Below are 23,528 nucleotides of genomic sequence, written 5' to 3'. Positions count from 1 at the left end.
TTTTGGCCCACCACTGCCATGCCGACAGGAAGACTACCAAGCCCGATGTGCGCCCGCCTACCAGAATATAAGTGTAATCCAGGGCTCATGGCGGTGGCTGTGTAAGGCTCATAGGAGAGCCTTAACAGCAGACTGCTGCCATGATAGCACCTGCAGCACATTCCTGAATGAGGTAGCATGCACGCCACACCATACAGTAACAGGGGTGCAGTTTCAGGGGAGCACAACAAGTGCCCGCACATGCATACCCATGCCCAGAAGCAGCTGGGGACCCTGTTCGGGTATATTCCTGCCTTTTTCTACTGCATGAATGCCATAGGATCCTGGATCCAGACGGATGAGGTGGTCCTGTGGTCGTACTGCCACACTCAGAATACTGAAGGCAGATCTGCAGTGGTGGTGGTGGTCAAATGGCAACTGCGAGTATAGCATTTCTGAGGACCGCCATAATCGTAATAAGGCCCATAATACATGAAGTCAATGTGAGGTAAATATATGGTGATACTTGAATATATGTTATGCTATGTTTCCTTTACAGTTTACCTCTAAACAACAACATTAAGCAAAATGAAATAACTGCAAGGTTGTGCAAGCCAGATGATAGGGCGGAACCACAAGAAAGAAAAAAAAGAGAGGATCAGGCAGACTCTTCTTGTCCACATTACCTTTCCCCCTTGGAGTACTCCTGTCATTCTGTGAAAATTGATGATGGGGGTTTCTATGAGGTGCATTGTAAATTATCGTCATTCTGCTCCTGTGTTGAACGATCTTGACAGTCAGTATGAATGGTTGAATAGGTGGCAGTTTGGGTGTTTGAGTCGGTGTTTGGTTAAGTAAGTTGGTGGGCTGTATGGAAGAGTCAGGCCCTAATTCACATAGGGCCTCTGCACTCATGGCAGAGGCCCTGCAGTCATGGGGGATTCTTTGCACTCAGGCAGAATCCCCGCCATGATAATCCTCATGGAGGAGATTCTGCCCCAAGTGCGAAGACTCTCTCTTGACTGCGGGGCCTCCGCCACGAATGAGGCGGTCCTTTGTGAATCAAGCCCATAGTGTCTTGGTGAGTGTTTGAACGAGTGAGTGCATGGGTGAGTAAGTGGTTGTACAGATGTGTGAATGGGTCTGTAATTAGTTGCGTTAGTGGGTGTGTCAGTGTGTGTATAGTTGAGTGAGTGGGTGGGTGATTGGCTATTTGGTTGAGCGAGTAGCTCTGTATCAGTAGTTGTATGGGTCTGTCACTGGGTATGTGAGTGGTTGTGTGAGTGGTTGTGTGAGTGGGTGTATGAGAGGTTGTAGGGGGGTGTCAGTGGGTGTGTGAGTGGTTTAGTGGATGATGCCATCAGTGATGCCATTTGAGATGTCATGAGTTATGTAATATGTGAGGTCATCAGCAATGCATTGCGGGGGTATAAGTTATAGTTAGCTCAGGTAACTACAACTTGTATTTTAATTGTTTTGTATGAGTGAATTGTGAGCCTATTACATCCCTGTAACCATTGTTTTTTTCTGGTGAATTTGAGAGGCTTTTTGCATTCCATTTCCAAAATATTATGTCTCTCCAATGTTTATTTTTTTAGTTAAATTGGTGGGTTTATTTTTTATACTAATGGGCTGAGTACGAGTTTGGCGGTCCATGGACAGCCGTGCCAGTGGTGGCGATGCAACCGCGGTGAGCTCGGCGGTCTGACCACCCTATTACGAGTTGGGTGTTTTGGCTGTGTGAGGACTGCTGACTGTGGTCTCAGAGCACTGCGGTTGCTGGGCAGTCAAATTAGGATGAGTGAGGCTTGGACCGCAAGGGAAACCACCTGCTCAATTACGAGTTGCCTCACAGCAAGCAGAAGCGTAGTGATCCAACCATGGCATCTGAGATGGCAGAAAGGGAGGGCTGGCTATAAAGGAAGAAACTCACCTCTACTCATCCTCTGCGGACATGGAACCCATCCTACCTATCCTGCCGCTGCTCTACCTTCTCAATACCATCCAAAACAGACACTGTCATGGAATAAATCAGTAGTAAGTCATACAGCTACCTGTTGCCATTGACTCATTCGCAAACCTCGGACTCACCGTGAACCAAGCTAGGGAGGTGGGGTCCTCAATGATTTCATACATATACAGTTTACATGGCTGGGATTGTCTCACAATGATTGTCCCAAACAAAGCTGTAAGATGCCCTCACAAACATTGGTACTGAGCATGTATACCCTAGGTAGGCACTTGGGCAATGGGCCTGTAATGAGTTACAGCAGTGGGCCCCTTTTTGGACCAGCGTGCTACTTGATTTGGGCTGTGTCAGATGCCACCAGCAACCCAGTGAGGGCTGAAGCAATCTTTAAGGATGCATAGGGACCTCTATTACCCCCCTCTTAGCAAAGGGACGTAGGAGTCATACCCAATCTCTTGCTGGGCTGGCCAATTTATGTATCCAGACTAATCCTGTGCGTAAAACTCCGTTCCGTTCGATGAGTTTCTGGAATTTGTCAACTCTGCATTCTGCGGAGAACGCAGAGTTACCATTAAACTCCACACTCTCCAATGGAGCAGAGTTTTATTTTTGATCTGCGCGCTCGAAATGGCATTTTGTGCACACGGGAGTGATTTTCGAGGCACTTGCGAACACTAACAACATTTTTAGGGCAGTTCGCGGGCATCACAAGATTTGTTAGCTGGCTGCATGCCACAGTGAGATTTTTCAGATATTTTCTGCTGAACGTGATCCTGAACACGCAGGATCTACTTTGTTCTAGGCCTCCTGCTTCTTGTTGTGTGACCATGTGGCTTGTGTTCATTTTGTGTAGGCAGCCAGTGTGCTTTTGCCATAGGCCTGCATGCGTTTTTAGTTCTAGGCCTCCTGCTTCTTGTTGTGTGACCATGCGGCTGGTGGCAATTTTGTGGATCCAGCCTGTGTGCTTTTGCCATATGCCTGCATGTCTTCTTTGTTGTGCCCATGTCTTCTTGCTGGTTGTTGCTGTTGTGAATATGTTGCTGATGGCCATTTTGTGTAGGCAGCCACTGTACTGCTTTTGCCATAGGCTTGCATGTGTTCTTTGTTTTCTAGGCCTCCTGCTTCTTGTTGTGAGTGTTTGCCCATGTGGCTGGTAGCCATTGTGTGGATCTAGCCAATGTACATTCCCTATAGGCCTGCATGTCTTCTCTTTGTTCCCAATTAATGCCTTCCTGCTCAGTGTTGTTTTGTATGACAATGTGACACTGGTTGGCAGCCAACTAAATTCAGCCCTTTGCCATAGGCTGCATGGATCGTTGAGCAATGAGATAGTGGAAAGATGCACTTTTTCAGGTAAGATAGGAGCCGGAGGGTACAAGAGTAAAGTTTAATACATGTTGGAATGGTACAACCAGTAGGGCAGCCGGCAGCATAACTGCCTCCCTCCAAAAAATAACATTTCAACCCACATTCCAGAATAAACTGCTACCAACGTTCCATCCTTAAAGTTCCACCCATGAGCACAGCAAGGTAAAGCCCCAAGAGATAGCAGTTTAATAATAACTTATTATTATATATTTGACTTCAGTTATATTTAATTTTTTTTATTAAAATGTTTCATTTTTTTAACTTAATTGGTAAATTCTATTTTATCAGTCAGTCAGTATATTTTTTCAACTGTTTTTAATTTGTTGTATAATTTGTTTTGTAAAAAATGTTGTTAATGCCAATTTCCACTACATCTTGCATCAATCTACCCCTTGTCTGCTATAGGTGCAAACAGCATTCATTGTGTAGAGATTATTTCTTCCATTGTCATGTCATCTGCTCCTCCTTGAGTGCCACATCACACATGAGTGACGTCACATGACGCACATAAAGCAAACAGTTTCATCTGTATGTTGTTGTTTTTGCTTGCTCTAGATATACACTGTATTGTTAATTAAGGGAGTAACAGCAGTGATCACACTAAATGGTATTGTTTTTGTTTGTACTACTAATTGAATGGCAACAATGCCACGTTTTGCTGATGTCCTTCTAGCTTTTTTTCTTTTAGGTGCACAACAAGACAACAAAGGACAACACATCACCCACAGTACTGCCAGAAAGAAGGCCTGTGTTCAGCGTGACTCGTGAGTGATCCACACATCAGAAATCTCTTCAATTTGTGAAGCTAAGTGCCACTGCTAACTGACAGCTTCAAGATAGCCCCAAAGAAAGGTGCTAAAACTGCAACCAAGAAAGTGGTCAGTGACAAGAAGAATGAGCTTACCACCACTGGTATGTCACCCCAGATGTTTTTGGGAAAACAAAAAACTGTGCCTGCCACACTGGCCTCTGGGGAGCAAGCTGAGAGTAGCAGCCCCACATCAGTGGACCCACCCAATCTAGGCCCAAGCCCATGTCTATCACAGAGGCAACCAGTCTAATCATGGCAACCCCGACAAGCAGTGATGTTGACATTGACTTATCTCAATCGCAAAGTAGTACCCAATTGTTGCATGAAACTCAGACAAGTGTGCAATAACAGAAACAACAGCCACAGCCGCCAATATTAGTTCCTTCTGAAGTAGAAGCACTTCAAGAGATGAAGCTTCATGCTTAGGAATTAGAGAATCTGCTCCAGAAGATCCATTGTCTTCAAGATCTCCGGCCAGAAAAAGGAGGGTTAGTAGTGCATCATCTTCTTCTTCAAGGCCCCCTTCTGATGATCCAGACCCCACTTGGATTCCGCCTCAGTCTGCGAGTGCCACAAGACGACTCAGATGAGGCTGGGGAAAAGCAAGTTTCCAGAATGCCTTAGAGTTATGGAGGCAGATGTAGAAGAGGAGGATGATGACAAGCCAGTCATCATGGATGTTAGACCAGCCCCAGTGTAGACCGTTGTTACCTCATCCCAACTTCCTAGAGGGATATGGCAGTAGTACCACAAATCCAACAACCATCAGCTGCCATATTAGCAAAGTCCCGGCAGCGACCTACATCCAGAACCACCTCAGTAGAAGTAGTTACTGCAGAGAGTCAAACGTCAAAATGCCCACTTACCACCAGTTCAGCCGACATTGGCATTGGCACCAGCGTCAGAAAGTTGAGCTCCCGAGTTTGGGACTTCTTTTCGGTTAGTCAGAAGGAGGCAAACATTGTCATATGCTCTCTTTGTGGACCACTTGTTAGTCGGGGTAAGCTTAGTACAAACTATGATACCGGGGGCCAAATAACCCATTTGGGAAACCACCATATGATCCATTGCCAAAAAACTGCAAGTGTTGTTGGTGAAGGAGGTGTAAGCAGGATGAGCAAGGAATACAAATCCGATCTGATGATGGTAGAAAGTGAAGAAGAGAAAGACATCTTTATTACGCAAAGCGACTCTCTCCCCAGCAGTGCATTAGTATTGCTCACATCAACAACATCGCAATTGCACAAGACTCAGGTCAAGACACCAAGGCAACAGAAGACAGCGACTGCCCTGCTGAAAACATTGAGCCTACCACTATCTGCTCTCAAAAAGTCACCTGCATCAGGGGCACGGGAAAGAAACAATTCAGGCTACTATTCCTGCCATGTTTAGGCCAGAGGAGCACTAAGAACACAACCATCCAATGGCACGTTCGTACAATGCAAAGCTGGCTAAAATGTTAGTGCTGGAACTCCTTCCTTTTACTTTTGTTGAAGGGGTGGATTTTCATGAATTTGTGGCAGCAGTAGAAATTAAAGGTTCCCAGCCCGTCCTATTTTGCCAGAGTTGCTGTTCAAGCGCTGCATCCTGATGTGCCTGAATTGCTTGAACTAGCTTTGCAGCAGAGTGCTGTCCACAAGATCCCCCTGACAACAGACATGTGGACCAGTTGCCAAGTGAATGATTCCATGGCATTCACTGCACAATGGATATCTTTAGTGGGGGCTAGAGAAAACATATCTGCAGGTATTGACAGTAGCAATATTCCCAATGGAGAAATCTCATACAGCTGCAAACATTTTGGAAGAGTTTAATAACAAGGTCTGTGAATGGCTATGAACAAGAGGGATTAATATTGGATTTGTTTCCACAGACAATGTCAGTAAAATAGTTAAGGCCATGGCGTTGGTGATTTTTTCAGGGTCCTGTGTTTGGCGCACTGCATCAATATCATTATACAAGACTTTCTGAAAAAAGAAGACTGAGTAAGTAATTTACTGTCCACCTGCTGAAGAACCTGCACTCATTGCATCTTGAATGCCTGTTTGAGCAGTGCATACCTATCAATGAATATGTCATGCAAAGAGGAGATTATTGAGATGGACCAATGGGGCCTAGTCAAATGCCCGACAGACCCTGAGCCAAGCTATCCCATTGTTGCACATGCATCAGGAACAGCTAAAGTAGGTGTCTGCAATGTACACAGGTGTGGAGGAAAAAAAGATTCGTATGACTTGGTGGAGAGCGTAATACTTCGCTTGTCTGCTAATACAAGGTTTCAAGGAGACATTGTGTCCTCCAAACATTACATCTGTGCCACAATTCTTGATTCGGGATGTTGGAAAATACAAAACATGGATAGCTGAGCAAGCAGTGAGCTAGTAAAAGAACAGCAGATAATTAGAGGCCCTTCTCCAGGGCACAAGTCTAGTAGTCAGCCTTCAAGTTCAGGGCCTGAGGGTAATGTAGTTGGCTTACAGCAGCCAAAACCAACAACAAGAACACCAACAACAACAAGACCAGAAGCATCAGCCCCCAAATCTGCAACTGAGTGGTTTCTACTGGCAGGGCTTCAGTCCAGTGCAGAGGCAAAGAGGTCGAGTAAAGTGGTGTACCAGCAATGAAAAGGCCTATCTGAATGATTATACTTCTCAAACTCTTGGAAACGACCAGTCTCTATGATAATGCAATATTTGCAAAAAACAAATCTAGTCTACATTAAAAATGGCTCAATCTTTCCCTTCTAATTGTTCAATAACAAATTTGTACTACTACCGGCTGATGTATTGCATTTTGGTACGGAGTTGGACACCATACGTGGAGTCAGACTCAGGCGGATCAGAGATGATGTAATGACTATATCTATATATATATATGTATATATTCACTGAAAAAACCATAGGTTTCAGTCTCGCTATAGTTAGAAATTAGCATTTAAAAAAACATAACAACTATCTGAAAAAAACATAGGTTTCAGGAACGTTATAGTTAGTTGGACATTTCACTCGTACAAAACCATAGAAATTTCGGCGTTATAGTTAGTTCAGCTAAGTATAACTCGCGCCCCCGCAATGCACTGCTGATGATGTCACATATTACATCATTCATGACATGGTCAGTGACATAACTGATGACATCTGATGACATCTCAAATGACATCACTGATGACATCATCCAGTGACTGTGTGTTTCTGTAAAGTTTAATTTTGTTTTATATATATGCCAAGCTGTATTGAGGAATGAGTGGGTGTATAAGTGTCTGTATGGAGGATTTAGTAGGTACGTGTATAAGTGAGCAATGAAATGTGTTTTACTGAATGCATGGGTTAGTGACTAAACTGTGTGAAAGTCTGTATCAGTCTGTCTGTTGTTGTGTAAGCTGCTGCATGGGTTGGTGAGTAGCTGCATGAGTGTCTATATGGGTTATTGATTGGTTGCCTGAGTATTTGTATGGTGGCCGGTGTGTGTGTGTGGGTGGGTGGGAGGTGTGTGGCTCTGTGCATAGATGTGGGAGTGGTTGGTTCACTGGGTGTATGGGTTCAAGTGTGCATGTGGATAATGCTGTATGGGTGGATGAGTGTGTGTATGGGTGTGTTGGTGAGTGAATGGATGTCTCAGTGGTACATGTGCAAGTAACTCCATATGTAAAAGGCAGTATATGTGAGTGGTGGTGTATATAAATAACTATATATGAGAGTCAGTAATTGTGAGATTGGCTGCATGGATGCGTTTGTATTTGTATCAGTGATTCTATAAGAGAGTAATTATGTGTTAGTATCTGTATGAATAAGTGAGGTTGTGTCTGTATAACTGCATAGGTGAGTAAATGGAACTATGATTTATTCTTTGCATGACTGACTAGGTGTGTGAGTAACTCTGGATATGTGGCAGTGTGTGAGTGTTTTTATAGGTGTATGAGTGCATTGATGAGGGACTGCATGTATGAGTGACTGTATGGGCGAATGAGAGGATGTGTGCGTAGACCTAGGAATCAGTCAGTGCATATTTAGTAACTGGTATTGATGCGTCTATTTTTTCGGAAATGGCAGTCTGTATTTTAGAGTGGGCGTATCAAAGGTTATATTCAGGTGTGAGGAGGTGCATCAGATTTTCACATGGATGATGTCATCAGTGATGTCATCAGTAATGTCATTTGAGATGTCAGCAGTTATATCATCAGTGATGTCACTGATCATGTCATGAATGATGTAATATGTGACGTCATCAGCAGTGATGTTACTAAGCATTGAGCAAATACATTTTTGCGGAACACATTAATTTATAAACGGACACATAATGGTAAGTCCATTTTCGAAGAAACCAGCTATGTTTAAAAATCTCATCATAACAAATAAGATTAAAACAATGAATATCACTGATTTTCTAAAAATAGAAAAGGACAACGTCCGTGTTTAAATACCTTTAGCAGTTTTTTATCTCGATAAAAAACAAAGTGCTGGTGCTTCCGAAGTTTTGCTAAAATGTATTTGGCTATTTTGTCAACACAAATTCCATAACTGCATGTTGATAGTGCAAAGTGCCAAAATAAGTATAGTGCTAAGTGCTAATATATATATACTTACAAAAATTGTGAATAATTTTTACTAAGGAAAACTATATTAATTCTTTTTTTTTTTTTTTATTATGCTGCGTGCATTCCGGTAGCCATTTTGAAAAGTCGTGCTGGGGTCGCAACTTCGGTATGATTTGTAAAGTATGAAATATCTTTAAATTAATTATAAATAAAAGATTTACTTTAAGTGTTTGTCTAAATTTATTAATAAAAGTATTTTTAAAGTATTATTTTCAATATAATTTAGACTAAAAATTATTCGATTATTATTGGATTCGGAGGTTAGGAGGAATGGCCATTTTGCTCGATCTGTTTTGCAAGATTTTTTGGTCTAGTCAGGTGGACACCCTCCTCCGGGTGAGGAACGGCTTGAGGATTCTATTCAAAAGGTAAGGAATCAACAGGCAGACTTCGGTAACGCTTTTTCTGGTGGATACAGTATCTGCCTGTGGATTCCTCACTGTCCCACCCGCCTCCCTGCTGTCCACCTGTTTCTACTAAAAAGATGCTTTTACTGTTTGGCATGAATGTTTTTAATATGTCTTCATCATGCTTATGTTTTAATAGTGAAAAATGCTTGATCTGTTGCTATTTCTTTATGCCTTTATTAGTTATGCATTTGTATATATATATTATCTACTGGCGGTCGCCAGTAGATAGTTATAATTAGGACCGTGTTTCCATAGGAAATCTCAAAATTCTATTTTGAATAACTTTGGCGCCGGTTGACTAATCTTCGCGAAATTTTCAAAACTGATGGGGCGCTCCGCTCAGCTCCTACCCTGAAAGTCTCGGGGGGGATTCGTCAAGCGGGGGCCAAGAAAAAAGGGGGGTCCCAAAACGCATTTTCCCCATGCATTTTCCCATAGGACCTTTAGTTGAAGGTACAGCCCGAACGGCTGAACAGAATTACTTGAAATTTGGCAGAGAGGTAGTCCTCAGGTCAGGGATGTGCCTTTTGCATATAAGGAGTCAATCTGTTCAGTAGTTCCTGAGAAAATTGCAGTTAAAAGCACATACATATCTATAGCTGCGCACCCTAACGTGCGCGAGCGTAATTCTGATTGGTTGTTACATGTCAGTCAACGTTCGAATCGGTCGAAATCAGGAAGTGTCGGCCGCCATTTTGTTTGTTTTCAGTGCGAGAGTGGAAAGAAAGGTGGCGAACGTGAAAAGGGGGCAGGGTAGAGAGTTTCTGACCCCCTAGCCTTTGTCAGGGGGTCCCTGAAGGACCCCGAAGGCAGAAAAAAACATTTAATTATTTTTTTTTTAAATCGCGGGGGTGCGCGCACTGTGCGCGCATGGTGACAAACCATAAAAAAATATATATATTTTTAATACGTAGTTTATTGAAAAATAAATGTATAAAAAAAAAAAATACATACATAACTTAGCATTTAAAAAAACGTACAAATTCACTGAAAAAACCATAGGTTTCACACACGTTATAGTTAGGAATTAGCATTTAAAAAACCTTGCAAATTCACTTAAAAAACCATAGGTTTCACACATGTTATAGTTAGGTGGACATTTCACTCGTAAAAAACCAATGAAATTCCACCGTTATAGTTAGTTCAGATAACTATAACTCGCGCAACCGCCACTCTATCACAAGGATGATGTCATCAGTGATGTCAAGAGTGATGCCACTGACCATGTCATGAGTGATGTAATATGTGACGTCATGAGCAGAGGATTGCGGGCGCGCGAGTTATAGTTATCTGAACTAACTATAACGGTGGAATTTCATTGTTTTTTTACGAGTGAAATATCCACCTAACTATAACATGTGTGAAACCTATGGTTTTTTAAGTGAATATATATATATATATATATATATATTTAGTATACTATGTATACATGTGAAAATGTGTCGGTCCACCTGTTTAACACGGTGGCACGGAAAAAATGGGCAAGCCGACAAGGTCCTCTTATGGCTCCTATGACATCATACGGTGTCGCGAGCAGAGCCGTGCTATTATGACATCGTCGTCGACGTGGCAGAGCTAGTAAAGAATTTCCGCAGAATGCTGGCGCTGGGGAGATTCACCTAAGTGTTCAGGCTAGGCCTTTGGGAGCAACTGTTTATGTTATCACTCCAGAAACCAAAACCAGTGATCCGAGGGCAGAGGCCCTGCAGTTGGCACACAAGGTGGGGAGCCCAGTCGTGTGCACCGGCGGGGCAGCGAAGTGGCAAGCACCACTACCCACAGAAAAGGTAACAAGGGCACTGAATAACACAGGATCTTCTCTTTGTATCTGGCAGCAACAACAAGGTTAAAATGCCCTAGTTCAAAAATGTAGAATTAGTGCTACAACGGTCTTCAAAAGGACCTGCGATGGATGCTGCTTCTGCCTTCTGTACACTGGAGGGGGCACATGGGTCACGCGGTACGGTCATACTGCGGTGGGACGCACACTAGTTGAACTCACTGGCACTGCTGCACACTCCAGGGACAAAGCTTTCCATTTGCTGTGTTTTCTGATGATGTGTCGCGCCGGCCCCGTCCAATAGCAGAACACCTTTAGATCCAAACAGACTCTTCCACTGTCTCACCGGAAGTGAAATCAAACCACGCAGACACTTTCACAATACAGCAGCCGGGAATGCACTTTTCAGTCAAAAAAAAACATTTGTTCCTCCTAATTTATCAAAAAAACGACTCACTGAAGGACAAGGGCCAGCTTCGATCGGTAAACAGCCGTTACAACAAATTTTTTATTTCGCCATACCATTACAATGCATGCATTACCACCATACGTTGTATGTATTGTCATTAGTAGGCATTTTTTTAGAGCTCATGGTCATTTACCACGCATGCTTTTACAACTAATTTTGTTGTAAAAGTATGTATGGTAAATGACCATGAGTTCTATAAAAACGTAGACGATCCACGTCGTTGTAAGGAAACAGAGGCTGTTCCGTTTCCTCACAACGTGCACCGCCCCTCAGAGACGACATGAAGCAGGAACCATGAGGAGAGAGGAACCACGAGGAGTGAGAGGTAAGGGGGATTGGACATGGGGTGGTGGTTACTTTTTTACAGTTTAGGGTAGTGCAGTGGTTTTCGAGTAGTGTAGGGGGTCGTGCTGAGGGTAGTGTTGTAGGGTTTAGGGTAGTGCAGTGGTGTTTGTGTGGTGTAGGAGGTTGTGCTGGGGGCAGTGTTTTAGGGTTTAGGGCAGTGCAGTGGTGTTCGAGTAGTGTAGGGGGTCGTGCTGAGGGTAGTGTTGTAGGGTTTAGGGTAGTGCAGTGGTGTTTGGGTAGTGTGGGGGTCATGTTGGGGGTAGTGTTTTAGTGTTTAGGGCAGTGCAGTGGTGTTTGGGTAGTGTAGGGGGTTATGCTGGGGGTAGTGTTTTAGGGTGTAGGGGTAGTGCAGTGGCGTCTGTGTAGTGTAGGGGGTCGTGCTAGGGTAGTGTTTTAGGGTTTAGGGTAGTGCAGTGGTGTTGGTGTAGTGTAGGGGGTCATGCTGGGGTAGTGTTTTAGGGTTTAGGGTAGTGCAGTGGTGTTTGGGTAGTGTAGGGGTTGTGCTGAGGATAGATTTAGGGTTTAGGGTAGTGCAGTGGTGTTTGGGTAGTGTAGGGGGTCGTGCTGGGGTAGATTTAGAGTTTAGGGTAGTGCCGTGGTGTCTGACAAGTGTAGGGGGTCGTGCTGGGGGTAGATTTAGGGTTTAGGGTAGTGTAGTGGAGTTTGGGTAGTGTAGGGGTCAAGCTGGGGTGGAATTTTAGGGTTTTAGGTCATTGCAGTGGTGTTTGGGTAGTGTAGGAGGTTGTAGTGGGGGTGGTGTTTTAGGGTTTAGGGCAGTGCAGTGGTGTTCGGGTAGTGTAGGGGGTTGTGCAGGGGATGGTGTATTAGGGTTTAAGGCAGTGCAGTGGTGGTTGGGCAGTGTAGGGGGTTGTGCAGGGGGTGGTGTTTCAGGGTTTAGGGCAGTGCAGTTGTGTTTGGGCAGTGTAGAGGGTCTTGCTGGGGGTGGTGTTTCAGGGTTTAGGGCAGTGCAGTGGTGTTTGGGCAGTGTAGCGGGTCATGCAGGGGGTGATGTTTCAGGGTTTAGGGCAATGCAGTGGTTTCGGGCAGTGTAGGGGGTCTTGCTGGGGGTGGTGTTTCAGGGTTAAGGGCAGTGGTGTTCGGGCAGTGTAGGGGGTCTTGCTGGGGGTGGTATTTTAGGGTTTAGGGCAGTGCAGTGGTGTTCGGGCAGTGAAAGGGGTCGTGCTAGGGCTGGTGTTTTAGGGTTTAGGGCAGTGGAGTGGTGTTCGAGCAGTGTAGGGGATCGTGCTGGGGATGGTGTTTCAGGGTTTAGGGCAGTGCAGTGGTGTTCGGGCAGTGTAGGGGGTAGTGCTGGGGCTGGTGTTTCAGGGTTTAGGGCAGAGCAGTGGTGTTCGGGCAGTGTAGGGGGTCCTGCCGGTGCTGGTGTTTCAGGGTTGAGGGCAGAGCAGTGGTGTTCAGGCAGTGTAGGGGGAAGTACTGGGAGTTGTTTTTCAGGGTTTAGGGCAGAGCAGTGGTGTTCGGGCAGTGTAGGGGGTCATGCTTGGGGTGGTGTTTCAGGGTTTAGGGCAGTGCAGTTGTGTTCAGGCTGTGTAGGGGATGAGCTGGGGGTGGTGTTTTAGGGTGTAGGGCATAGCTGTGGTGTTCGGGCAGAGTAGGGGGTCTTGCTGGGGGTGATGTTTCAGGGTTTAGGGCAGTGCAGTGGTGTTCGGGCAGTGTAGGGGTCTTGCTGGTGGTGGTGTTTCAGGGTTTAGGGCAGTGGTGTTCGGGCAGTGTAGGGGGTCTTGCTGGGGGTGGTGTTTCAGGGTTTAGGGCAGGGCAGTGCAGTGGTATTTGGGCAGTTGAGGGGGTCATGCAGGGGGATGGTGTTTCAGGGTTTAGGGCAGTGCAGTGGTGTTCAGGTAGTGTAGGGGGTTGTGCAGGGGGTGGTGTATTAGGGTTTAAGGCAGTGCAGTGGTGGTTGGGCAGTGTAGGGGGTTGTGCAGGGGGTGGTGTTTCAGGGTTTAGGGCAGTGCAGTTGTGTTTGGGCAGTGTAGAGGGTCTTGCTGGGGGTGGTGTTTCAGGGTTTAGGGCAGTGCAGTGGTGTTTGGGCAGTGTAGCGGGTCATGCAGGGGGTGATGTTTCAGGGTTTAGGGCAATGCAGTGGTTTCGGGCAGTGTAGGGGGTCTTGCTGGGGGTGGTGTTTCAGGGTTAAGGGCAGTGGTGTTCGGGCAGTGTAGGGGGTCTTGCTGGGGGTGGTATTTTAGGGTTTAGGGCAGTGCAGTGGTGTTCGGGCAGTGAAAGGGGTCGTGCTAGGGCTGGTGTTTTAGGGTTTAGGGCAGTGGAGTGGTGTTCGAGCAGTGTAGGGGATCGTGCTGGGGATGGTGTTTCAGGGTTTAGGGCAGTGCAGTGGTGTTCGGGCAGTGTAGGGGGTAGTGCTGGGGCTGGTGTTTCAGGGTTTAGGGCAGAGCAGTGGTGTTCGGGCAGTGTAGGGGGTCCTGCCGGTGCTGGTGTTTCAGGGTTGAGGGCAGAGCAGTGGTGTTCAGGCAGTGTAGGGGGAAGTACTGGGAGTTGTTTTTCAGGGTTTAGGGCAGAGCAGTGGTGTTCGGGCAGTGTAGGGGGTCATGCTTGGGGTGGTGTTTCAGGGTTTAGGGCAGTGCAGTTGTGTTCAGGCTGTGTAGGGGATGAGCTGGGGGTGGTGTTTTAGGGTGTAGGGCATAGCTGTGGTGTTCGGGCAGAGTAGGGGGTCTTGCTGGGGGTGATGTTTCAGGGTTTAGGGCAGTGCAGTGGTGTTCGGGCAGTGTAGGGGTCTTGCTGGTGGTGGTGTTTCAGGGTTTAGGGCAGTGGTGTTCGGGCAGTGTAGGGGGTCTTGCTGGGGGTGGTGTTTCAGGGTTTAGGGCAGGGCAGTGCAGTGGTATTTGGGCAGTTGAGGGGGTCATGCAGGGGGATGGTGTTTCAGGGTTTAGGGCAGTGCAGTGGTGTTCAGGCAGTGTTGGGGGTCCTGCTGGGGGTGGTGTTTTAGGGTTTAGGGCAGTGCAGTTGTGTTTGGGCAGTGTAGGGAGTCGTGCTGGGGTGGTGCTTCAGGCTTTAGGCCAGTGCATTGGTGTTCGAGCAGTGCAGGGGTTGTGCAGGGCGTGGTGTTTCAGGGTTTAGGGCAGTGCAGTGGTGTTCAGGCAGTTTAGGGGGACTTGCAGTGGATGGTGTTTCAGGGTTTAGGGCAGTGGTGTTTGGGCTGTGTAGGGGTCTTGCTGGGGGTGGTGTTTCAGGGTTTAGGGCAGTGCAGTGGTGCAGTGGTGTTCAGGCAGTGTAGGGGGTCTTGCTGGGGGTGGTGTTTCAGGGTTTAGGGCAATGTAGGGGTCGTGCTGGTGGTGGTGTTTCAGGGTTTAGGGCAGCTCAGTGGTGTTTGGGCAGTGTAGGGGGTCGTGCTGGGGGCAGGTGTTTCAGGGTTTAGGCCAGTGCAGTGGTGTTTGGGCAGTGTAGGGGATCGTGCGGGAGCTGGTGTTTCAGGGTTTAGGGCAGTGCGGTGGTGTTTGGGCAGTGTAGGGGTCGTGCCGGGGCTGGTATTTCAGGGTTTAGGGCAGTGCAGTGGTGTTTGGGCAGTGTAGGGGTCGTGCAGGCGCTGGTGTTTCAGGGTTTAGGGCAGTGGTGTTCGGGAAGTATAGGGGGTCATGCGGGGGCTGGTTTTTCAGGGATTAGGGCAGTGCAGTGGTGTTCTGGAAGTATAGGGGGTCGTTCAGGGGTGTTTCAGGGTTTAGGGCAGTGCAGTGGTGTTCGGGCAGTATAGGGGGTCATGCTGGGGCTGGTGTTTCAGGGTTTAGGGCAGTGCAGTTGTGTTCGGGCAGTGTAGGGGGTCATGCTGACTAGTGTTTCAGGGTTTAGGGCAGTGCAGTGGTGTTCAGGCAGTGTAGGGGGAAGTACTGGGAGTTGTTTTTCAGGGTTTAGGGCAGAGCAGTGGTGTTCGGGCAGTGTAGGGGGTCATGCTTGGGGTGGTGTTTCAGGGTTTAGGGCAGTGCAGTGGTGTTCGGGCTGTGTAGGGGATGAGCTGGGGGTGATGTTTTAGGGTGTAGGGCATGGCCGTGGTGTTCGGGCAGAGTAGGGGGTCTTGCTGGGGGTGGTGTTTCAGGGTTTAGGGCAGTGCAGTGGTGTTCAGGCAGTGTAGGGGTTCCTGCCGGTGCTGGTGTTTCAGGGTTGAGGGCAGAGCAGTGCAGTGGTATTTGGGCAGTGGAGGGGGTCATGCAGGGGGATGGTGTTTCAGGGTTTAGGGCAGTGCAGTGGTGTTCAGGCAGTGTAGGTGGTTGTGTGGGGGGGTGGTGTTTTTAGGGTTTAGGGCAGTGCAGTGGTGCAGTGGTGTTCAGGCAGTGTAGGGGGTCTTGCAGGGTGTGGTGTTTCAGGGTTTAGGGCAGTGGTGTTCCGGCTGTGTAGGGGGTCTTGCTGGGGGTGGTGTTTCAGGGTTTAGGGCAGTGTAGGGGGTCGTGCTGGTGGTGGTGTTTCAGGGTTTAAGGCAGCTCAGTGGTGTTTGGGCAGTGTAGGGGATCGTGCGGGGGCTGGTGTTTCAGGGCTTAGGGCAGTGCAGTGGTGTTTGGGCAGTGTAGGGGTCGTGCGGGGGCTGGTGTTTCAGGGTTTAGGGCAGTGGTGTTCGGGAAGTATGGGGGGTCACGCGGGGGCTGGTATTTCAGGGATTAGGGCAGTGCAGTGGTGTTCTGGAAGTATAGGGGGTCGTTCAGGGGTGTTTCAGGGTTTAGGGCAGTGCAGTGGTGTTCGGGCAGTATAGGGGGTCATGCTGGGGCTGGTGTTTCAGGGTTTAGGGCAGTGCAGTGGTGTTCGGGCAGTGTAGGGGGTCATGCTGGCTAGTGTTTCAGGGTTTAGGGCAGTGCAGTGGTGTTCTGGAAGTATAGGGGGTCGTTCAGGGGTGTTTCAGGGTTTAAGGCAGTGCTGTGGTGTTCGGGCAGTATAGGGGGTCATGCTGGGGGTGGTGTTTCAGGGTTTAGGGCAGTGCAGTGGAGTTCGGGCAGTGTAAGGGGTCGTGCAGAGGCTGGTATTTCAGGGTTTAGGGCAGTGCAGTGGTGTTCGGTCAGTGAAGGGGGTCGTGCTAGGTCTGGTGTTTTAGGGTTTAGGGCAGTGGAGTGGTGTTTGGGCAGTGTAGGGGATCGTGCTGGGGCTGGTGTTTCAGGGTTTAGGGCAGTGTAGGGGGTAGTGTTGGGGCTGGTGTTTCAGGGTTTAGGGCAGAGCAGTGGTGTTCGGGCAGTGTAGGGGGTTCTGCCGGTGCTGGTGTTTCAGGGTTGAGGGCAGAGCAGTGGTGTTCAGGCAGTGTAGGGGGAAGTACTGGGAGTTGTTTTTCAGGGTTTAGGGTAGAGCAGTGGTGTTCGGGCAGTGTAGGGGGTCATGCTTGGGGTGGTGTTTCAGGGTTTAGGGCAGTGCAGTGGTGTTCGGGCTGTGTAGGGGATGAGCTGGGGGTGGTGTTTTAGGGTGTAGGGCATGGCCGTGGTGTTCGGGCAGAGTAGGGGGTCTTGCTGGGGGTGGTGTTCCAGGGTTTAGGGCAGTGCAGTGGTGTTCGGGCAGTGTAGGGGTTCCTGCCGGTGCTGGTGTTTCAGGGTTGAGGGCAGAGCAGTGCAGTGGTATTTGGGCAGTGGAGGGGGTCATGCAGGGGGATGGTGTTTCAGGGTTTAGGGCAGTGCAGTGGTGTTCAGGCAGTGTAGGTGGTTGTGTGGGGGGGTGGTGTTTTTAGGGTTTAGGGCAGTGCAGTGGTGCAGTGGTGTTCAGGCAGTGTAGGGGGTCTTGCAGGGTGTGGTGTTTCAGGGTTTAGGGCAGTGGTGTTCGGGCTGTGTAGGGGGTCTTGCTGGGGGTGGTCTTTCAGGGTTTAGGGCAGTGTAGGGGGTCGTGCTGGTGGTGGTGTTTCAGGGTTTAAGGCAGCTCAGTGGTGTTTGGGCAGTGTAGGGGGTCGTGCTGGGGGCTGGTGTTTCAGGGTTTAGGCCAGTGCAGTGGTGTTCGGGCAGTGTAGGGGATCGTGCGGGGGCTGGTGTTTCAGGGTTTAGGGCAGTGCGGTGGTGTTTGGGCAGTGTAGGGGTCGTGCCGGGGCTGGTGTTTCAGGGTTTAGGGCAGTGCAGTGGTGTTCGGGCAGTGTAGGGTTCGTGCGGGGGCTGGTGTTTCAGGGTTTAGGGCAGTGGTGTTCGGGAAGTATAGGGGGTCATGCGGGGGCTGGTTTTTCGGGGATTAGGGCAGTGCAGTGGTATTCTGGAAGTATAGGGGGTCGTTCAGGGGTGTTTCAGGGTTTAGGGCAATGCAGTGGTGTTCGGGCAGTATAGGGGGTCATGCTGGGGCTGGTGTTTCAGGGTTTAGGGCAGTGCAGTGGTGTTCGGCAGTGTAGGGGGTCATGCTGGCTAGTGTTTCAGGGTTTAGGGCAGTGCAGTGGTGTTCGGGCAGTGTAGGGGGTCTTGCTGGGGCTGGTGTTTCACGGTTTAGGGCAGTGCAGTGGTGTTCGGGCAATGTAGGGGTAGTGCTGGGGCTGATGTTTCAGGGTTTAGGGCAGAACAGTGGTTTTGGGCAGTGTAGGGGTTGTGCTGGGGGTGGTGTTTTTAGGGTTTAGGGCAGTGCAGTGGTGTTCGGGCAGTGTAGGGGGTCGTGCTGGGGGTGGTGTTTTAAGGTTTCGGGCAGTACAGTGGTGTTTGGGCAGTGTAGGGTGTCATGCTGGGGGTGGTGTTTTAGGGTTTAGGGCAGTGCAGTGGTGTTCGGGCAGGGTTGGGGGTCGTGCTGGGGGTGGTGTTTTAGGGTTGAGGGCAGTGCATTGGTGTTTGGGCAGTATAGGGGGTCGTGGTGTTCGGGCAGTGTAGAGGGTCATTCTGGGGGTGGTGTTTCAGGGTTTAGGGCAGTGCAGTGGTGTTCGGGCAGTGTGTGGGGTCTTGCTGGGGGCGGTGTTTCAGGGTTTAGGGCAGTGGTGTTTGGGCAATGTAGGGGGTCTTGCTGGGTGTGGTGTTTCAGGGTTTAGGGCAGTGCAGTGCAGTGGTATTCGGGCAGTGTAGGGGTCATGTAAGGGGATGGTGTTTCAGGGTTTATGGCAGTGCAGTGGTGTTCGGGCAGTGTAGGGGGTTGTGCTGGGGGTGGTGTTTTTAGAGGTTAGGGCAGTGCAGTGGTGTTTGGGCAGTGTAGGGGGTCATGGTGGGGGTGGGGTTTTAAGGTTTAGGTCAGTGCAGTGGTGTTCGGGCAGTGTAGGGGGTCGTGGTGGGGGTGGTGTTTTAAGGTTTAGGGCAGTGCAGTGGTGTTTAGGCAGTGTAGGGTGTCGTGCTGGGGTGGTGTTTTAGGGTTTAGGGCAGTGCAGTGGTGTTTGGGCAGTGTTGGGGGTCATGCTGGGGGTGGTGTTTTAGGGTTGAGGGCAGTGCATTGGTGTTTGGGCAGTATAGGGGGTCGTGCTGGGGTGGTGTTTTAGGGTTTAGGCCAGTGCAGTGGTGTTCGGTCAGTGTAGGGGGTCGTCTTGGGGGTGGTGTTTTTAGGATTTAGGGCAGTGTATTGCTGTTCAAGCAGTGTAGGGGTTGTGCGGGGGGGGGGTGTTTCAGGGTTTAGGGCAGTGCAGTGGTGTTCGGGCAGTGTAAGGGGTCTTGCAGTGGGTGGTGTTTCAGGGTTTAGGGCAGTGGTGTTCGGGCAGTGTAGGGGTCTTGCTGGGGGTGGTGTTTCAGGGTTTAGGGCAGTGGTGCAGTGGTGTTTGGGCAGTGTAGGGGGTCATGCTGGGATGGTGTTTTAGGGTTTAGGGCAGTGCAGTGGTGTTCGGGCAGTGTTGGGGTTCGTGCTGGGGGTGGTGTTTTAGGGTTGAGGGCAGTACATTGGTGTTTGGGCAGTATAGGGGGTCGTGCTGAGGTGGTGTTTTAAGGTTTAGGCCAGTGCAGTGGTGTTTGGGCAGTGTAGGGGGTTGTGTTGGAGTGGTGTTTCAGGATTTAGGGCAGTGCATTGGTGGTTGTGCTGGGGGTGGTGTTTCAGGGTTTAGGGCAGTGGTGCAGTGGTGCTCGGGCAGTGTAGGGCGTCTTGCAGGGGGTGGTGTTTCAGGGTTTAGGGCAGGGGTGTTCGGGCTGTGTAGGGGGTCTTGCTGGGGGTGGTGTGTCAGGGTTTAGGGCAGTGCAGTGGTGTTTGGGCAGTGTAGGGGGTAGTACTGGTGTGGTGTTTTAGGGTTTAGGCCAGTTCAGTGGTGTTCGGGCAGTGTAGGGGGTCGTGTTGGGGGTGGTGTTCCAGGATTTAGGGCAGTGCATTGGTGTTCGAGCAGTGTAGGGGTTGTGCAAGGGGTGGTGTTTCAGGGTTTAGGGCAGTGCAGTGGTGTTCGGGGAGTGTAGGGGGTCTTGCAGTGGATGGTGTTTCAGGGTTTAGGGCAGTGGTGTTCGGGCAGTGTAGGGGGTCTTGCTGGGGGTGGTGTTTCAGGGTTGAGGGCAGTGGTGTTCGGGCAGTGTAGGGGGTCTTGCAGGGGGTGGTGTTTCAGGGTTTAGGGCAGGGGTGATCGGGCAGTGTAGGGGGTCTTGCTGGGGGTGGTGTGTCAGGGTTTAGGGCAGTGCAGTGGCGTTCGGGCAGTGTAGGGGGTCCTGCTGGGGGCTAGTGTTTCAGGGTTCAGGGCAGTGCAGTACTGTTCGGGCATGTAGGGGGTCATGTGCGGCTGGTGTTTCACGGTTTAAGGGCAGTGCAGTGGTGTTCTGACAGTGTAGGAGGTCGTGCGGGGGCTGGGGTTTCAGGGTTTAGGGCATTGCAGTGGTGTTTGGGCAGTGTAGGGGTCGTGCGGGGGCTGGTGTTTCAGGGTTTAGGGCAGTGCAGTGGTGTTCGGGCAATGTAGGGGGTCGTGCGGGGGCTGGTGTTTCAGGGTTTAGGGCAATGCAGTGGTGTTCTGGCAGTATAGTGGGTCGTTCAAGGGTGTTTCAGGGTTTGGGGCAGTGCAGTGGTGTTCGGGCCGTGTAGGGGGTCGTGCTGGGGCTGGTGCTTCAGGGTTTAGGGCAGTGCAGTGGTGTTTGGGCACTGTAGGGGGTCATGCTGGCTATTTTTTCAGGGTTTAGGGGAGTGCAGTGGTTTTCGGGCAGTGTAGGGTGTCTTGCTGGGGCTGGTTTTTCAGGGTTTAGGGCAATGCAGTGGTGTTCGGGCAGTGTAGGTGTGGTTCTGGGGCTGGTGTTTCAGGGTTTCGGGCAGGGAAGTGGAGTTCAGGCAATGTAGGGGGTCGTGCTTTTGCTGGTGTTTCAGGGTTTAGGACAGAGCAGTGGTCTTCAGGCAGTGTAGTGGGAAGTACTGGGGTGGTGTTTCAGGGTTTAGGGCAGAGTAGTGGTGTTCGGGCAGTGTAGGGGGTCATGCTAGGGTGGTGTTTCAGGGATTAGGGAAGTGCAGTGGTGTTCGGGCTGTGTAGGGGACGAGCTGGGGGTGGTGTTTTAGGGTTTAGGGCAGAGCCGTGGTGTTCGGGCAGTGTAGGGGGTCTTGCTGAGGGTGGTGTTTCAGGGTTTAGGGCAGTGGTGTTCGGGCAGTGTAGGGGGTCTTGCTGGGGTGGTGTTTTAGGGTTTAGGGCAGTGCAGTAGTGTTCGGGCAGTGTAGGGGGTAATGTGGGGCTGGTGTTTCAGGGTTTAAGGGCAGTGCAGTGGTGTTCGAGCAGTGTAGGGGTTGTGCAGGGGGTGGTGTTTCAGGGTTTAGGGCAGTGCAGTGGTGTTCGGGCAGTGTAGTGGGTCTTGCAGTGGGTGGTGTTTCAGGGTTTAGGGCAGTGGTGTTCGGGCAGTGTAGGGGGTCTTGCTGGGGATGGTGTTTCAGGATTTAGGGCAGTGATGCAGTGGTGCTCGGGCAGTGTAGGGGGTCTTGCAGGGGGTGGTGTTTCAGGGTTTAGGACAGGGGTGTTCGGGCTGTGTAGGGGGTCTTGCTGGGGGTGGTGTGTCAGGGTTTAGGGCAGTGCAGTGGTGATTGGTCAGTGTAGGGGGTCATGCTGGGGTGGTGTTTTAGGGTTTAGGCCAGATCAGTGGTGTTCGAGCAGTGTAGGGGGTCGTGTTGGGGGTGGTGTTCCAGGATTTAGGGCAGTGCATTGGTGTTCAAGCAGTGTAGGGGTTGTGCAGGGGGGGGTGTTTCAGGGTTTAGGGCAGTGCAGTGGTGTTCGGGCAGTGTAGGGGGTCTTGCAGTGGGTGGTGTTTTAGGGTTTAGGGCAGTGGTGTTCGGGCAGTGTAGGGGGTCTTGCTGGGGGTGGTGTTTCAGGGTTTAGGGCAGTGGTGCAGTGGTGTTCGGGCAGTGTAGGGGGTCATGCTGGGGTGGTGTTTTAGGGTTTAGGGCAGTGCAGTGGTGTTCGGGCAGTGTTGGGGTTCGTGCTGGGGGTGGTGTTTTAGGGTTGAGGGCAGTACATTGGTGTTTGGGCAGTATAGGGGGTCGTGCTGAGGTGGTGTTTTAGGGTGTAGGCCAGTGCAGTGGTCTTCGGGCAGTGTAGGGGGTTGTGTTGGGGTGGTGTTTCAGGATTTAGGGCAGTGCATTGGTGTTCGAGCAGTGTAGGGGTTGTGCAGGGGGTGGTGTTTCAGGGTTTAGGGCAGTGCAGTGGTGTTCGGGCAGTGTAGGGGGGTCTTGGTGTGGGTGGTATTTCAGGGTTTAGGGCAGTGGTGTTCGGGCAGTGTAGGGGGTCTTGCTGGGGGTGGTGTTTCAGGGTTTAGGGCAGTGGTGCAGTGGTGCTCGGGCAGTGTAGGGGGTCTTGCAGGGGGTGGTGTTTCAGGGTTTAGGGCAGTGCAGTGGTGTTCGGGCAGTGTTGGGGTTCGTGCTGGGGGTGGTGTTTTAGGGTTGAGGGCAGTACATTGGTGTTTGGGCAGTATAGGGGGTCGTGCTGAGGTGGTGTTTTAGGGTTTAGGCCAGTGCAGTGGTGTTCGGGCAGTGTAGGGGGTTGTGTGGGGCTGGTGTTTCAGGGTTTAAGGGCAGTGCAGTGGTGTTCTGACAGTGTAGGAGGTCGTGCGGGGCTGGTGTTTCAGGGTTTAGGTTATTGCAGTGGTGTTCGGGCAGTGTAGGGGTCGTGCGGGGGCTGGTGTTTTAGGGTTTAGGGCAGTGCAGTGATGTTCGGGCAGTATAGTGGGTTGTTCAGGGGTGTATCAGGGTTTGGGGCAGTCCAGTGGTATTCGGGCAGTGTAGGGGGTCGTGCTGGGGCTGGTGCTTCAGGGTTTAGGGTAGAGCAGTGGTGTTCGGGCAGTGTAGGGGGTCATGCTTGGGGTGGTGTTTCAGGGTTTAGGGCAGTGCAGTGGTGTTTGGGCTGTGTAGGGGATGAGCTGGGGGTGGTGTTTTAGGGTGTAGGGCATGGCAGTGGTGTTCGGGCAGTGTAGGTGTGGTGCTGGGGCTGGTGTTTCAGGGTTTTGGGCAGAGCAGTGGTATTCAGGCAGTGTAGGGGGTCGTGCTGGTGCTGGTGTTTCAGGTTTTAGGGCAGAGCAGTGGTGTTCAGGGAGTGTAGTGGGAAGTACAGGGTTTAGGGCAGTGGTGTTCGGGAAGTATGGGGGGTCATGCGGGGGCTGGTGTTTCAGGGATTAGGGCAGTGCAGTGGTGTTCTGGAAGTAAAGGGGGTCGTTCAGGGGTGTTTCAGGGTTTACGGCAGTGCAGTGGTGTTCGGGCAGTATAGGGGTCATGCTGGGGCTGGTGTTTCAGGGTTTAGGGCAGTGCAGTGGTGTTCTGGAAGTATAGGGGGTCATTCAGGGGTGTTTCAGGGTTTAGGGCAGTGCTGTAGTGTTCGGGCAGTATAGGGGGTCATGCTGGGGGTGGTGTTTCAGGGTTTAGGGCAGTGCAGTGGAGTTCGGGCAGTGTAAGGGGTCGTGCAGAGGCTGGTATTTCAGGGTTTAGGGCAGTGCAGTGGTGTTCGGTCAGTGAAGGGGGTCGTGCTAGGTCTGGTGTTTTAGGGTTTAGGGCAGTGGAGTGGTGTTTG

At 50.2% G+C, this 23,528-nt stretch overlaps 1 protein-coding gene across 5 annotated transcripts in view; it reads right to left on the bottom strand.

Annotated features, from left to right (window-relative positions):
* The window catches only part of LOC146839636 (uncharacterized), a 376,335-nt gene that overhangs the window by 154,169 nt on the left and 198,638 nt on the right, over positions 1-23,528 (bottom strand). The gene's annotated exons all lie outside the window — the stretch shown is intronic.

The sequence above is a fragment of the Triturus cristatus genome, chromosome 4_1 (assembly GCF_964204655.1).
Source record: "Triturus cristatus chromosome 4_1, aTriCri1.1, whole genome shotgun sequence".
Taxonomy (NCBI): domain Eukaryota; kingdom Metazoa; phylum Chordata; class Amphibia; order Caudata; family Salamandridae; genus Triturus; species Triturus cristatus.
Note: the sequence above shows the minus strand (reverse complement) of the source record. Positions and strands in the feature narration are given on the sequence as shown.